General features: G+C 41.8%; 1 protein-coding gene and 1 long non-coding RNA gene across 2 annotated transcripts in view; one reads left to right on the top strand and one right to left on the bottom strand.

Annotated features, from left to right (window-relative positions):
- Window positions 1–13,650, top strand: part of MAML2 (mastermind like transcriptional coactivator 2) — a 404,965-nt gene that overhangs the window by 94,896 nt on the left and 296,419 nt on the right. The gene's annotated exons all lie outside the window — the stretch shown is intronic.
- The window catches only part of LOC129628308 (uncharacterized), a 35,547-nt gene continuing 25,157 nt past the window's right edge, over window positions 3,261–13,650 (bottom strand). The window contains exon 3 of the long non-coding RNA XR_008702768.1: window positions 3,261–3,390. This is a non-coding gene — a long non-coding RNA (uncharacterized LOC129628308). The remainder of the gene's footprint in view (window positions 3,391–13,650) is intronic.

Raw genomic sequence — 13,650 nt, forward strand, 5'->3', positions numbered from 1 at the left:
GAGTTTGTCTAGAAGATGTAAGAAGATCAAGAAAGGCTTCCCTGAGGAGATGATATTTAAACTGAGATCTGAAGGATAAGTAGGAAATTCCTCCAGGCAGAGGAAAGAGTCAAGGTTTGAGGGCAGGAAGAACATGGTAGTTTTGAGGAACTTAGAGGTTGGCGAGGCTGTGCGTGCGTGCGTGCCAAGTCGCTTCAGTGATGTCTGACTCTTTGGGACCCTATGGACTGTGGCCCGCCAGGCTCCTCTGTCCATGGGATTCTGCAGGCAAGTACACTGTGTGTGTGTCAGTTGCTCGGTCATGTCCGATTCTTTGCAACCCCATGAACTGTAGCCCGCCAGGCTCCTCTGTCCACGGAGATTCTCCAGGCAAGAAGGCTGGAGTGGGTTGCCATGCCCTCCTCCAGGGGACCTTCCCAACCCAGGGATCGAACCCGGGTCTCCTGCATTGCAGGCAGATTCTTTACCATTTGAGCCAGGAAAACGGGGAGGATATAAATTATAATCTAAATGTATTGTCCCCACAAAACAAAAAGACTGAAAATAAGCAGTTCAGGATTGGTGCAAGACTCAGGAGTTCATCACAGGCTTTTTTAGGTATCACTTCGTCTTGTCTGAGTCTCAAGTGGTCCTAGGCATGACGGTGCCATTGGAAGGGAGAGGGCGGGGAAAGGTGTACAATGCCAAGTTCTTTATCAGAAAAGCTAGAAGCTTCTCTGAAACCCTCTTGTGAACTTCTGCCTGTGTGTCATTGGCCAGAACACAACCCAAATAGTAAGGAAAGCTGGAAAAGTGAGAATGTAGATTTACCAGCTGTGACCCTGGAGGCAGCCCAGTGAGAAGGGATCGGGAATGGATATTGGTTTCCTCAGTAAACAGTGTCTGATGTCAGCATTCTCCAGCTTCATGATCTTCGGCAAGTAACTCAACTTCTCTAATCCCTCTTCGGAAAAATGGGAGCAATGAGACTCTCCACCTCAATTGTTGTGGGGTTAACTGAAAGAATTTTTGCGCTGAGAACATAAGACGCGTTCAACCCATATGAGCTCGGGTGACATGCTTGACAGCCATGCTGCAGTCAGGTCATGAAGAGCTCTGTAGGTCATATTGATCATTTTGTGTTGATCCTTAGCACAATGAGAAGGTATCAAAGGATTTTAAGCAAGGAGGGGCATGACCACATTTGTGTTTTCAAAAGAGCCTTCAGTTTCTCCCCTAACAGATACAGCTGGTTGTGTGACATAGCAAATTGTCAGCACAAGGCTTTGCTTACCTGTGTTCGCTCCGGGATGACTTTTAATACTTTTTTGGCAATCTAAGTTGTTTTGAGATGTGTGAAATGAGAATCAAATGCAGGTGTTTGACTTCCTTTGATTTTTTAGAAAAACATTTTAACCCTGGGGTAATTTAATGCCAGAGTATCAACTTACTTTGATCAGGATTTTCAAATCTATTTGGCTGATAGTACACCTACAGAATAGGAAAAAAAAAAAATCACAAAGATTTTACTTTGCTCCCTTGAGATACTACCCTACTATTAAGGACCACAGCAAGCTTACATGTTTTAAAAAAAAAAAAAAAAAGAAAGGAAGAGCTCCAGCATTCCTTTCACACTCCCACTCGCCCCCGAGGTTCTTCCACTTCCTTCCTATGGCTTTTTTTAGAAGCGAGTATGTTTTTCTCACGTCCGGCAACAAAGGATGTTTTTGAGCCACCACTGAGGTTTGTGTGTGTGACTGACTTTATGACTCTTTCTAGAAAGTGCTATCTCTATTTGCATAGATTAAGTCGAACTTTATCTTGAGTGACAGTCTCAAAAGACTATTTTTGTTTTTGTAAATGGATTTTTGCTGTTATTTAACCTCAAATAAATTTACCGATGTGTTTAAAATAATCTTAAGAGGACCTGTCAAAATTCCTTCACAACTCCTACATGAGTTTTAATCTCAAAAAAAAAAAAATTTGTTTGGATGATTCTTTCAGCATATTGTATTTATTCCTGTTACCTTGTTAAAGAGTTTATCATCTCGTCCTTAAATATGTCTGAAAGTGTCAAAATGTGTGTATGGTGGAGGGCATGGTAGCTATGTATAATCTTTGGTGATTTTCACAGAGAAACATGCTTGTAACCGTCACCATGCCCTGTGCTGGGGCTATGGGATGTCTTGACATTAGGTGTTTTTATCTAATTGTAATTCTCTGAGCAATGAGACAAGGTGAAATCAACAAAACTCAGATGGCCAAGAATCGTGCCATAAATCCTGTGAGAGAATTTACCTTTCCATTGTCAGATGATATAAATCATTTAAAACATGTGCTGGAAGAGCTGCCCATTTTCTCGAGGGGAAATAGGGTTTACATCCCAGGTTTTACTTCTCAACCAAGAGAAAGATATTAAAAGAGCCTCCAAACCTTTTAGACACATTTTGGTGGCCAATCTATCCGTGTGCTGCCAGCAGTAATCCCGCCAATGACATTATAAAGAGGCAGCATTCTTAGCTGCCTGGTTGGTAAACAAGATTGCACTGGAGATAAGTATCTGCCTTTAGTAAATGACAAGCCCCACCTATAATCCAGATAGGAAGATTTCTACTCCTTGTGAATTTTGTGATTGCTTTTCTGTTGGAGTTAAAGAAGGGGCGCTTAGCTTCCAAGATCAATTTAATGTCTAAATTCCTTGGCATTTGTCATGTTAAATCAGCACATCTCTGGTGGGTGGCTATAGTTATTTTAGCATTGATTTACCTCTAGTGGTGCAAAGCAAAGGAAGATCCAGAAAATCAAAGTCAGTTTTCGTAGGCCTTTTCTCAGAAACAAAGGGAAGCTGTGGTGTTGATGGGTTTTTTTTTTTTCTCTCTCATCTTTGCCTTCCATGCAAAATCACTCTTTATATGAGTTTCTTTCCCATACTGAATATCTGTTATAGGCAGAGCCTTGGGTATTTCTGTGGTTGGGGGATTATGCAAAATAATTTGAAGGCACACCAGCAGACTTTGAGGAACTAAGTACTCATTTAAAGAGATAAGATATTATAGTGGGAGTTGTGAGAGTGGGCGTGCAGTGTTGTGAGAACCCAGGCTTTCACATTATGCCTCATCTTGGATCCGGCCTCTGCCTACTACCTGAGCAACCTGTGCAGAAGATTTCATGTGGGTCCTCATCTGGAAGATGGAGGTAATAAAGACTCTTGCCTCGAGGTCACTATGAAAGGGCAGCAAGGTCCACTTGACTAAGAACATGACCTGAACCAGACTGCTTGTGTTTAAATCCCAGCTGTACTGTTTGTAGCTGATACGGCCTTGGGCAAATCTCATCCTCGCTGTGCACCTCAGCTGCCTTGTCTGAAGATGGAGACGATGCCGGTACTCACTTCACAGCGGTGCTGAGCATCTAAGGGGAGAGAGGAAAGGGAAACGGCTGAGAACAGTGCTCTGCAAGCAGCATTACCTGAGGGTTTGCTTTCATTTTTGTGGGGATTCAATAGAACACATGTGAAATGCTTGGTTCACACGGAGGAGGTAACTAGTAACTATTACATTATGCAGAGAGCTCAACACAGTGTGTAGTATGTTTTCAGGACTCAGTAAATGTTTGTTAACATCATTATCTAGTGCATATGTCTTTGTGTGTGTGTGTATAATAAGGGAGAAAAGCACATATTCCCTAACAAGACAAAAAACATAACTTATGGGTTAAAGTCTATAAGACAGAATGGATATCAGCCAAGCCACACATCTAGGAGAGTTCTTCCTATACTACCAGGCACCTGTTTTGTCCTTATTTAGAGGCCTATTTTTTCCACTGATGCTTCTCAAACATTTTCAACTGTGGTAGAACCCCTGAGTGAGTGAGTGAAGTCGCTCAGTCGTGTCCAACTCTTTGCGACCCCGTGGACTCTAGCCCACCAGGCTCCTCTGTCCATGGGATTCTCCAGGCAAGAGTACTGGAGTGGGTTGCCATTTCCTTCTTCAGAAGGAACCCCTAATATTTCATAAATCAAAGGAATAATCACAGCTTATTGATTGTTCCTCCCACCATAGAAAGTTAAAATCCACTTGGCTTTTGGGCTTGACTAGAAACCTAATTAATAGTAATCACAATGCCGGCATGTTCCCTCTTATAAATACAGTCCCAAAATTCAGTTATAAAGCAAGAATTTAGATCGTATAATACCTCATAAAAATAATGTTACAATGATCATTAACATTCAGGCCTACCTATATAATTATCCCAGTATATTGAAGAAAAAAATGGTGCTGCACATTTCTGCTAACCGTGTATGAGTCGCGGTATGTAGTCTGACTTCTAGGTCGAGATGTAGAGACCTCCCTCTGTGAAAATCCCAGAGGTGATGCGGATGAGAGTCACCTCTTGCCTGTCCCCATCACCTTTAGTTTACTTGAGAGATAGGGGTTCGGGAGATATGGTTTTCATTATGCAACTTCAACTTTGGTTTTCTGTGCAAATCAATGGCAGAAAAGAAAGAGGGGTTACACGGTAAAAATCACCATTGCTGGGACTTCTCTGGCAGGCCAGTGGTTAAGACTCCAAGCTTCCAATGTTATGTGGCAGCCTGGATGGGAGGGGAGTTTGGGGGAGAATGGATACACATATATGTATGGCTGAGTCCCTCCGGTGTTCACCCAAAACTGTCACAACATGAAATAAAAATTTTTTTTAAAAAAAAGACTTTAAGCTGCTCCTGCAGGAGGACAGGTTCAGTACCTGCTCGGGGAAATAAGATTCTGCATGCTGCACAGCACAGCCGAAAAAAAACAAAAACATAAACATTATTAAAAATCACCATTGGTAAGTATGTGTCGTCTGTAAAGATTATTTTCTTATTAAGACCTTTGGCATGTTTCATTGTCCCCTATGTTCCTTTCACCCCCTACTCCACCTCTCCACAAATTACCCAAGGCCATGGTCCTAGGGATAACTCCACTTGTTGCTATCAGAGTTTTTCCTCCATGTACTCCTGATATGATATTGAAAGGCTTTCAGACGAAGACACCCCTGAAATCCCTCGTTTAAAAAGGCAATATTAGAAGAAAACAGTTTGTAATGTCATTATCACTGTTAATTCCAAATTGAGTCAGATTTCACTGTTTCACCCTCACTACTGAGTTTGTATGCAAGGGCAGCCTGGCGGAGAAGCCAAATACTATGCCATTCTAGATGTGTCCATCAGGTGATACTTCACACAGAGCAGAAAGTGACAGATGCTTTCTTGAGGATCCAAAGCTGGTAATATGACATCAGTTTTTCATTCATTCAATGAACATTGACTGAACTTTTAATATATGCCAAGCATTCTGATGGATGCTAGGTGTACAGCAGTGAAAAACAAATAATACGCCTGCTAAGGCTAGGCTGATGATAAAATACACCAACAGGTGAAGACAGTGTATCATAAGGTGATAATTGCCATGAAGTGAAGTGAACTCGCTCAGTCGTGTCTGACTCTTTGCGACCCTGCAGACTATAGCCCACCAGACTCCTCTGTCCATGGGATTCTCCAGGCAAGAATACTGGAGTGGGTTGCCATTTTCTTCTCCAGGGGATCTTCCCGACCCAGGGATCGAACCCAGGTCTCCCACATTGCAGGCAGATGCTTTAACCTCTGAGCCACCAGGGAAGCCTGGTTGGGATTAATTGCCATGGAGGGGATTAATTTTGGTTGGTTCTGCAGGAGGAAGTCAGGGAGCAGGCCATGTGACCATCTGGGAGAGGAGCTTTCAGGCAGAACAGCAAGGACAAAGCCTCTGAGCCAGGAGCATCTTTGTTGACACAGATGTTCCAGCTGGATCAGAGGAAGCTAAAGGAGATGGGTGGGAGATAAGGTCAGAGCGGTAGCAGGGGTACTTTATAGGGCTTTGTAGACCACTGGGAAGATTTGCTCTTATTCTAAGTAAGAGAGGATATGTTTTGAAGACAGAACATTAGGAGTGCAATGTGTTGGATGTCAGGTGTCAAAGGAAGTGCAGAAGCAAGGATAGCTCAACCTGTGTGGCTGTGTACCTGAACTGTCATTTACTGAGCTGAGGAATATTATTGAAACATCATGTTTGCCAACAGGGGAAGAAGGAGGAGGGAGAATTAGAATTTTTATCTTGGACATGTTTAGTTTGATATGCCAATTAGACAACTTAGAAGATGTCAAGTAGGCAGGGGATAGGTTGGATGCAATTCATGGGTGAGATCTGTTCAAGGTGTACATTTGGGTATTTAGGACCACAAGACTAAATACACCAGAGAAGAAGTATAGATAGTTTTTGGCTTAAGCAAAAACAAACAAATCTATAATGGTAACTGGAGGCCATTCACCATCCTTATATCTTTTGGGGGTTTTTAAAGAAAAAAAATCAGACAAAATATTAAAGCAAGCTTACAAAAGTAAAAATCCTTTGGCTATCTTATTCTCTTTATGAGGAAAAGCCTGTTGTAAGATGTTTGTTTGGTTACTGTTTACTAAACCAACCTGATATCTAGAACTGTTCTGAGCTTGAATACACAACCATAACATGCTTGATTAAAAGCTTTATTTTATACTATAGTGATAAAAGCAATAGGAGAAATAAATGACGTATATACAGTGATACTAAGGGGAAAAAAAGAGAGATGTTTGGACTGAGTGCTAAGACTCTCCAGTACTTAGAGGTCAGAGAGATGAACTGGAACAAGCAGAGGAGACAGAAGAACTGTGTCAGTGAAGAAGACGTGAGAGAAGATGGTGCCCCATAACACAAGTAGAGAAAGAAGTTAAGGAGAGAGTGTTTGTCCCTGCCAAATGCTACCAATAAATTAGATAATCTGAGGACTGATAATTGATTATAAAACTTGGTGAAAGTCATGATTTTCATTCAGAGCTGCTCTGAATAAACCAGCTCTTCTGGTTTGTAGTATGTACCAATTTCCATGCTGTAAATACTCCCATCAAGCTACCTATAGTTTCAGAGGAAGCTTGTAAAATTGTTGAATTTAACCGCTGGCTCCAGCTAGCTCCTGTGTACTCTGCTTGACAGGAGCCATCATAGGAGATGAACTAGAAGAATTGGAGACAGTGAGTATAGACAACATTTTTTGAGGAGTTCTGCTATATAGAGATAAGGTGATAACCAGATCAAGATGTGTGGTCAAGAGTTTTTGTTTCTTTGTTTTTGGGTTTTTTTTTGGGGGGGGGGTCTTTATAATAATAGGAGGTGTAGCAGCATATTTATATGTGATGGAAACAATTCAATTATAAATTGTTGAAGAAAGCAGTGAGAATTGCTGGAGAGAAGGCCCTGCTTGGGAAAAAGGAAGGGGTTGAATGCACAGGGAGAGATGAGTGGCTCGGTTTCAGCTGAGAGCCTGACAATTCCCTCGGAGTCCCAGCAGAGAACAGGGCAGCACTGCCCGATAGAACAGTGTGGGCCCCAGCTGTAATCTCAAAATTGTAGTCGCTATGTTGAAAACACAAACAGGGAAACATTAATTTTAGTTCTTTGATTTAACCCGATATATACAAATTATTAAGACATGTACTGAAAGCAATTGTTTATGAGACATTTTACATTCATGATTGATAAAATTACAAAATCCTGGGTATATGACATACAAAAGCACATCTCAACGTGGACTAGTCACAGTTCAAGCGATCAGTAGCCACAGGTGGCCAGACTGGAGAAGGCAGGTATAAAAATGAGTGAAGGGCTTATTACGTCTTGAGGGGTGGGTGGGTGGGGATCGTAGAAGTTCTATTTGCTTCTATTTTCTCAGTGAAATAGAATTCAAGGTAATCCAGCAACTGGGACTGAGAATTGGGCAGAAGTGCTAGAGGTTTGAGGAGAGAGAAAAAGATGTGGAACAGTCGTAGAGGAGAACAACAGAGCGAATGGAACCAGAGAAACGTACTAGGAATAGGGTGGAACTGATGGCGCACTTGAGGCTGTTGTTTAGTTGCTCAGTCGTGTCTGACTCTTTGCAAACTCCTGGACTGTAGCCTGCCAGGCTCCTCTGTCCATGGGGCTTCCCAAGCAAGAGTACTGGAGTGGGTTGCCATTTCCTTCTCCAGGGGATCTTCCCAACCCAGGGAGAGAACCCATGTCTCCTGCATTGGCAGGCAGATTCTTTTACCACTGAGCCACCTGAGATCAGTGGTCCAGAATTTAACGTGAGACATGCAATCCTGAGCGAATGGTTTTCTTCAGCCACTTTCTGTCCTGCAGAGGTGGGGCAGGAGCATCTGCAGTGTGTACAAGAGTTGGAGTGAACCGGGTTGAAATGAACTGGAAAGCAGATGCCAGGCAGTCCATCCAGTAGAAAATGCTAAACTTTGCCCATAGGAAATCTGCCCTTTATTTTGTCTGATCTAGGCTTTCTATGTGTGGGTTGGCGAGTGAGGAGGAGGATGAGACATTAGGCAAGAGCATGTGGGAGGGTTTAAAAGCATAGTGACATTTTTCTTCTCGGCCACTGAACTCCTATCTTAGAATTCTTCTCTTAGCAAGCTCTCCAAGTTCTTTCTCCAGGGTCGCTTCACTGAGCTGTAGGTGACCCATCTCTCTCTTTACTTAGAAGTCATCAGACTGTTTACTGAGGTTTATTCTTTTTGCACGGTCTGAATCTGATATATACTTGTCAGGACACAGTGGTGTGTTGAGCTGACTCTGTGTTTGTTGGAGCCCAGGAAGATGTTAATGAGGGCTCTCTGTTCTCTGCTTGTAACCTGAAGCTGCCAGTCAACAGAACAAATCAGAGGTTTCCAGCAGCACACTGAGGTCCTTATGTAAGGCAAATCACACGCAATTTTTGTCTTTGCAGAATTTCTTTCTGTATAATTATTCTTTTGATCATGCTACACATGAAAAGAAAAGCAACTGGGGGTATGAATCATGTCCTTGTTTTACTTGGAATTCAGAACTGAGACAGGGTGAAGAGTCTGAGAATTGCTGGTCTGAGGGAGGTGGTTCTCCGTTCTTAATTGACAAACTGGGTGCATGTCCTTCCTGCACGGTGTCCTCAGAGCAGACTTACCCCCTTGAACCCCCATCTCTCGGCCATCTTGCGTAGCTCCATTCCTGGGTGTGATGCTGAAGGGAGTATGGTCCGAACTTGCTCTACTGTGCATGTGGGAGTGCTTCATTGTTCCTCAGCAAATAAGTTAGGGCCACTGGACTGCATTTGGACTCTTAATGAAATGTCTCAGGAATTTTCTCACTGGTTTGATATTAAAGGGATTGAGTGCTTAATCTGTACTGTGCCTTTGACCGCTTTTGGAATTAGTGATTTACAAGGGGAGTTTGTGGACACAGGAGTGGAGCTCACAAGTCCTCTGCTGTCTTGATGCCTTCCTTGACACCTGGACAGGATGGATCGCTTGAGCCCTAGTGCTCTTGTTGTATTTTGTACGTATTTTCCCCGCGTCCCTGAACTCGAAGTCCCTTTCGGAACTTCACGATTTCGCATATGATGCTTCTTTGACCTTCCCCACCTGTAAATATCTGCTTATGCCTCAAAATCCAATAAATATTTGCTGAATGGATAAATGAGATGCTTTGTAGAGGAGAGGGCCATCCCTGAATTAGTCACTTTTTCTTATGAGTCCCACACACTTGGGTTATGCTTCATTTGGGGCACTTATCTGGTTCTTAAGATGAATTTACTTCTGGGTCTCTCAGGAACTCTCTCCAGTATAGGGCTGTGTTTTATGTACTTTTGTGTTTTTAGTGCTTAGCATAGTTAGTACATGGTGATGTGATGAGCCCTCACATTTTTGTTGAATGTGACATGCAAAGAATTAAGCATGATAGTGTGATTGACATGCATATAGAAATAGTTGAATTGGACCACACTTTTATAGCCCATGCAAGGTCATATTGAAAGTAAATCAACCAACTTGATGCATTTCAGATGAAATATCGAAACAAAGATGTATTGGCTTTAGCCCAAAGCAGAAGTTTATATAAAGGATGTAACCTTTTGCCCACCACACTCAGGAATTAAACTAAAAAGAAATCTAAAAATCCATTTATAGGTAATTTCTACTTGAAGCTTATAGGTATGAAAACAGGTTTATTTAAAGTTTAATAACCAAATTTCATGTGGGTTCTCTTTTGGGAAAACTTTCACATGACATTAATATGCCGTAAATTGTGATTTACAGAAACATTCTCACATCCTGTCTGGGGTGAGACTGTAATTTGTCCAATGAACTTTCCACTGAAAAAGAAAATGGCAAAACTGACAAACTAATCTAGCTATGCACGTTTTGTTTTGGAAACTTGCTACTCCCAAATGTTCCCTGAATTTATTTTTGAAAATTCTTTGGGAAATTCAAGGGAAAAAATTGGTCTTTTGAGAAATACCTTGAATGTTAGATTTTGTATGTCAAAGGAGTATTGGATTTCTTGTTAGCAGGTTTTTTTTTTTTTTTTTGACCTTTTGCTTTTTTTTCTTGTACTATTTATTGTTTCTACGATTTAGTAGGTATGTATTTTATTCTGATGTCTGAACTTTTAAAATATACTGTGTTTCTTATGTTTCAATTTGATAAAATAGATGTATAAGTTAAAAAAAATATTTTGTGTATGTCTTACCTATTTGATTGAATGCGTCTTCCAGATAATAGACATTTCATATTGGATGGGTGGTTGCTTTGAGTGCAGGTGGATAGGTACAAGTCACAGCTTTGCTACATACTAACTCTCTGGACTACAGCAAATTAAAGATATAAACCTCTGTTTCTTCAAATGTGCATAATCATAGTTCTAGACGGGGTTGTGGAGATTAAAATAAATTATGCATGTAAAGAACTTTGTATCACAGTTGGCACATGGTGAGGGCTCAGAAATATTAGCTGTTGTTATTACTCATATTAACATAAGAATACATGGCTTTAACCACATAACCCATTTTTTTTTTAAGAGTAAATTGTTACAACATGTAAGAATTATGAATGTATCGACTGTAGCAGATTTGATACCACTAATTTTCTAGTCACTATAGCTCAAATTCTTCCATCCATAGGAACAGGGAAGGGTAAAAGAACCGGAAGCTTCTTTATCTAATTTTAGAATTACAAGCATAGCTTAGATATGAAAACATTCAAAAGCTTTACTATGATACAACAGCTGGTTATATTATGTACCATGCCTTATTAAAGCAGCATCATTTCGTGCAGTTTAAAATGTTTACAAATTCTAGGTAAGCATTCTTAAAATAGGTCTTTCCCTCTAGGGTGACACCGAGATTCCCAAAAAGGGTGATAACATTTTATTAATAAAAGATCTTTAATGGGGTTGCGATCATTGGGCAGCATTGCTCTCAGATTGTACAAACTTTCACCTAGCCTCCTCTAGAGGAAGAACCAGCCTGATTTTTTTTGGCTAAAGAGTTAGTCACTGAGGTCTGCTCTAACTCCGTTTTCCCAAAGAGAAGCCTGCGCAGAAGGAGGGCACGCAGGCAACCGGAGGGGTTAGGTCGCGCTCAGCGCAGGCTGGCTGTTCCAAGGGCACTGTCCGCTTTCCCCCTGACTTGCACTGCCGGGCACCCCTTCTCGGCGGCCTGGGCGCCCCCCAGCCCCTGACTGATGCCAACGGGCGGTAGGCTCCTCGGCCGAAGCTCCGGCGAGGCCCGCGCGCCGCGGCTGGGCTGCCTCCCGGCGCGCGCGTACACACGCGCAGCTTGTTTGGAACTTGAGCAACGCCTCCTGTTTTCTTTCCACCCTATTTCTGTTTGTGCAGAGCTGGCCTTTTCTGGCAGGAAGTGCCAGCCATTTAAGGAGTGCAGGCGATTCCCGACAGCCGGCCCCCTCCCCCGCCGGGCCGCCTTGCTCCCAGCTAATTGGCCTGGAGACCGACCGGGCTTAGCCCTGCGAAGGTTCGCATTTTAAAAATGTCTTCTTTTGTCAGCTTGAGATTTTCCAGCATTTAAAAGCGGAAAGGAAGCGAGGAATACAAGGAAGCTATTAAAGATATATTAAATAAACTCTACTGGGAGCAAGCGTGTGTTTAAGAGAAAATCTGTAACTTTTGCAAGGGAACTTTTGGTGATTGCTTATTATTTTAACAAAGAGGGAGGGAAGGAGGGACAGAGAGAGTTGGTTTTGTCCCTGAACTGGAGAAGCAGATGTTTAAAGGAGAGGGGCAGGAAGCAGCTCTGACAAATGAAAGGATTTTTGATTGAGTTCATGAGCTAAAGTTTCCTGCCAGTAATTCATTCAACCCTAGGCTACATAAAAGAAAAACCCTCATAATTGAATTTTAATCGCCCAACTTTTTAACATACAACCAGAACAGTCAAGTAGAGCTGCCACAGGTAAAACAGAAATAACGCTGTAAACTGATCTTAGATGATTATTTATTGGTAGTTTTTAAAAAATTATGATCTCCTTTGCTTCATACTGCTCCTCCTTTTATGGGTGACTGTGGACCAGAGGCTATTCCTTACTGTCTGTGTAAGTTACAATCCTTTGTGCAGATTTTTTTTTTTTTTCTTTAAGCTGTTTTGTGAGCAGGTGCAGATGGCTTTCATGATCTGAGCCAATTGAAATGTTCTGTTTCAGCCTGCAGAAACTGAGGTTTTAAAAAAATGAAACAACCGCGTTTTGTTCTGTATCTATAATTCAGCTGGAAAATGTGTTCTCCATTTTATGATGAAATCTGCCACTTCTGTTTCTTCTCTTAATGAATTTGGTTTGTTTACAGCCTTAAGGAAATCTTGTCACTAAAAGCCACCCTCAACATGCCTGCAGTATTTTTCGGTCTGATGATTTCACAACCAGGGCCATTGCAAAATAAGAGTAAATGGGTTTGTTGTTTTTTTTTTTTTTTTAATCCCTGGAGATTTTTAAGAACTTTTTTTCCTTTCTTTTTTCTTCACAGTGTACTCAAGTAAACAGCTTCAGGAAAACTTGGAAACATTTGAGAGTTTTGTACCTTTTCGTAAATATAATATTAAATAAGCCCGTTTTCTTACTGAAGTCTTAGAGTCTTATACCAAGTGACAGAAAGTAGGGAGTCCATGCATCCTAAAAACTCAAGGTTTGGTGCTTGCATTAATGAGTCCTCCTGCAAAACAAAGTCAAGAGCAAATTAACTCCTCTGGAGTACAGAAGGTTCTGTGGCCATCACTGGTGATAAGCCACAGCTCTGTGCTCAGTCACACTCATATGGGCAGGCCATAAACCAAATGGCCATAGCCAAAATCCAGAATCACAGAATAGGCTGCACCTTGAACTGAACAGACCCAAATGTCAAACTGTAACTGAACCAAAACATGTCCATAAGTAGGCCTGATGAACTAGTTTAAACCAGCATGATACTTACGTACTTTCTAACATGACTGAACAAAGCCAAACTAGAACTTCAAAAAAATTCCACAGACTTAGCCTGAAACAAACCAAGAGCTCATTGGTCTGGATCTGTGTTCCTGTGTTGTTTATGGGATCCCAGCTGGAAATGAAGGGTTTGGATCCTGCTCTGATATTGACCCTCACGATAATGACTGATCCAAGGCTACCAACTCAGGAAGGAAGTGTTAAGGGGCAATACCTGGTATGTTGTCAGTGAAACTGAAAGTCACTCAGTTGTGTCTGACTCTGCAACCCCATGGACTATACAGTCCATGGCATTCTCCAGGCCAGAATACTGGAATGGGTAGCCTTTC

This window comes from Bubalus kerabau, chromosome 15 (assembly GCF_029407905.1).
Source record: "Bubalus kerabau isolate K-KA32 ecotype Philippines breed swamp buffalo chromosome 15, PCC_UOA_SB_1v2, whole genome shotgun sequence".
NCBI classification, from domain to species: domain Eukaryota; kingdom Metazoa; phylum Chordata; class Mammalia; order Artiodactyla; family Bovidae; genus Bubalus; species Bubalus kerabau.